Raw genomic sequence first — 3,363 nt, 5'->3', positions numbered from 1 at the left:
AAAACTGCAGAATCTGATTACTCTGAGCTGATGAAAGCATGATTATCACCGGCATTTTCAAGCTGGAGAAGTAACCCCAACTAAATCTAATTTACCATGCTTATAAACTTATATTTGTTTATTGACCAAATACAGGTTGATCTTGGCTGTTCACATACTTCATCTTGCCAATTTCCTGTATCAATGTTTGGATTTAGTCCCAAAAAGAGTGGAATACAGAGCCTCTAATATCTGTCATCATATGGTAAAGATTCGAAGCAAAACATAGACTTCCAAGGAGACACTGATATACATGAATGGAAGCATTTAAAAAAAAATAAAAAGCTTGCATAGATAAAATGTGTTAGCTTCAGTCAGTGTTTGCCTAACCCACGCTTTCTAGTAGATTTGTTTATGGTCAATCCTGTTGTAATACTTGTTCTGAGGGTATGAGCTATGTACACATAATATTTCTATAGTGCCTTCCGTTCAGGGATCTCCTAGCCATTTAAAATCAAGCTTCATATCATCTGTGTTAGGAAAATGAGTAATGTTCCCAGTTTGCAGATTGGGGAAAGAATATGAGACGTTACTTGCTCAGTGGGGCTCATGGAGAATATATCAGGGGAGACTAGAACCTAGATCTTTGACTCCTAATCCTGTTGTTCAACTGCTGGACAGACTCCCGCTATGTGCGTACCTACATGTCTATATGCTTGAGGGGCAGGGCGGTAGCGACCAAGATTTTCAAACATGGCTAGTGATTTTGGGTGCTCAACTTGAGATACCTTAAAGGAGCCTGATTTTCAGAAAGTGCTGAGCCACTCAACCTCTGAAAATCAGACTTTATTAAGTTGTCTCAAGTTGGGAACCTGAAAGCCGAAGCATTCAGAATCACTTGTCAATTTTGAAAATCTTGCCCAATATCTTACATATTTCATCCTTCAATATGTAAGACACTACTCTCTGCTTTGATAGGAACCATTATACGGTGTCATGCATAGTGAACCAAATGCCACACATGTTCTTTCACATCTATTTGGGGACTTTTGTGCGTCATTTAAAGCAAATTTAAATATCCATGGCTCACTTGATCTAGAAATATATAGCATTTTTCTTGCTTCTTTTCTATGCTAGGCTAACAGAACATTCATATTGAAGGTTCTGCTTTCCCACTGATTTCTGTAGCCATCATTAACTGCTAGGTAAAGACCAGTATTGGAAATCAAGGAACTCATCAATAGCCAATAAAGGACACACTTGACTTAGGAAAAAAAATCAAGGGGAAAATATTCTACCGTGTTAGATTTACAATCCTGCCTGGCTTTTTAAGCAGGTCATAGCTTGTTGGGACTCACTGGAGGGGACCCAGAGAAAAGGTATACTCATTGAAGGGAAGTGTGATATCATTGGATGCAGCTTTCTGGTTGGAGAGGTACCATGGTAAGCAAGTGAGAAGGCCACTCTGACTGTTCCAGGGGTCATTAGTGTCCATCAGAATGGGCTTGTAGCAGAGGTCCTGTCTCTTGTCCCTGCCCAGGGCCTATGAAAGATCCCCTCTCCATCTGTGTCAGCTGTGGGTGGCTTTTCCTGCTCTCAGCTGTCTGTGAACATCTTTCCTTTCATCACAGAGTGAGATGCTACAACTAGTGCAAATCACAAATAAAGAGCTGTACCTTGAAGTGTGAGTTTGCTGCACAAGCTCTGTGCCTTTCCCATTGCAGCAGGAGAGGGGAGAGTGAACAACCAGGACAAGGAAGGAGCATGTGGCTGGTCTGAGGGAGCATGCACCTGTGGAAGAGCATGAGGCCCTGAGGCTATGGCAGGGAGTCCGGTATGCTTTTGTAAAGGAACCCCCAACCCTAGAGCACAGAGCAAGGTGCCACTCCTGCCCGGCATGTACACTGCTGCTGAGATGCCACTCTATGGTTTATTCTCTGATATAAGTTCAGCTGCCAGTGAAAGTCTTGTAGGCAGTGTTGTAGCTGTGTTGATCCCAGGATATTAGAGAGACAAAGTGGGTGAGGTAATATCTTTTATTGGACCAACTTGGTGAGAGAGACAAGAAGAGCTCAGTGAGGTTCGAAAGCTTCTCTTCTCACCAACAGAAGTTGTTCCAATAGAAGTTATTACCTCACCCACCTTGTCTATCTAGTGCAGGGGCGGTCAAACTTTTTGGCCTGAGGGCCGCATCAGGTTTTGTAAATTGTATGGAGGGCCGGATAGGGGAGGGGGTTGTGGCCTGGCCCCCACCTCCTATCTGTCTCACTCCCCCCCCGGACTCCTGGTCCCTGACGGCCCCTCTGGGACCCCTGCCCCATCCACACACCCTCACTCCCTGTCCCCTGACTGCCCCCAGACACTCGCCGCCCCATCCAACCCCTCCTCTCATTCCTGATGCCTCCCCCCCGGGACCCCTGCCCAATCCAACCACCCCTTCTCCCTGTCCCCTGACTGCTTCCAGAACCCCTGCCCCTGACTGCCCCCTGCCACCCCATCCACCCCCCCCCCCTTCCTGACTGCCCGCGGGAGCCCTGCCCCCATTCAACCCCCCGTTTCCCCCCCCCACACCCTGACCACCATCCACCCTCCCACCCCCTGACCACCACCCCGAATTCCCCTGCCCTCTATCCAACCCCCCCGCTCCCTGCCCCCTTACCGCGCTGCCTGGAGCACCGGTGGCTAGCAGCGCTACAGCCACGCTGCCCAGCTGGAGCTGGGCCATGCCGCCGTCGCCACCACGCAGCACAGAGCACCGGGTCAGGCCGGGCTCTGCCGCTGTGCTGCCCCAGGTGTTCTCAGCCCCGCCGCCCAGAGCATTGCACCGGCGGCGGAGTGAGTGAGCTGAGACTGCGGGGAGGGGGGGATAGCAGGGGAGGGGCCGGGGGCTAGCCTCCCGGGACAGGAGCTCGGGGCCCGGGCACGATGGTCCCGCGGGCCATAGTTTGCCCAACCCTGATCTAGTGGAAATCTTGAAATCTCAGTCCTAGAGCAGTGAGGAAGATGCCTATACACTGGTATGCCTAAGAGGTTGGGCCTGGGTGGAATGAAGGTGTTCCAGAGATGTGGCTGGGGGAGAGGACTGTTAGGACACTTCCCATCCCCAAAATGAGTCACTTTGGAAGTACTCCCTCCACTGGGGCGGCATCTGCTCTAAGCTGGTATTGGTAAATAGTTGTGGCCAGTCGAGGAAAATTCCTGAGGAGCTGTGCATGTATTTTCCTTCTCCTGTGTCCATGGCAATGGCAACAATGACCTTCAGGTCAGGAATTTCCTGGTGTTTAATTGCTGCATTAAAGAGCCTTGTTGACTTTGCCTGAGGCCCTTAACCCAGCCAGTCATTAGTGTCCAGGAAATGCCCTCTCTGTCAGTCATTATAACTTC

Source organism: Emys orbicularis, chromosome 1, assembly GCF_028017835.1.
Source record: "Emys orbicularis isolate rEmyOrb1 chromosome 1, rEmyOrb1.hap1, whole genome shotgun sequence".
NCBI lineage: Eukaryota > Metazoa > Chordata > Testudines > Emydidae > Emys > Emys orbicularis.
This window is presented reverse-complemented; position numbering follows the sequence as displayed.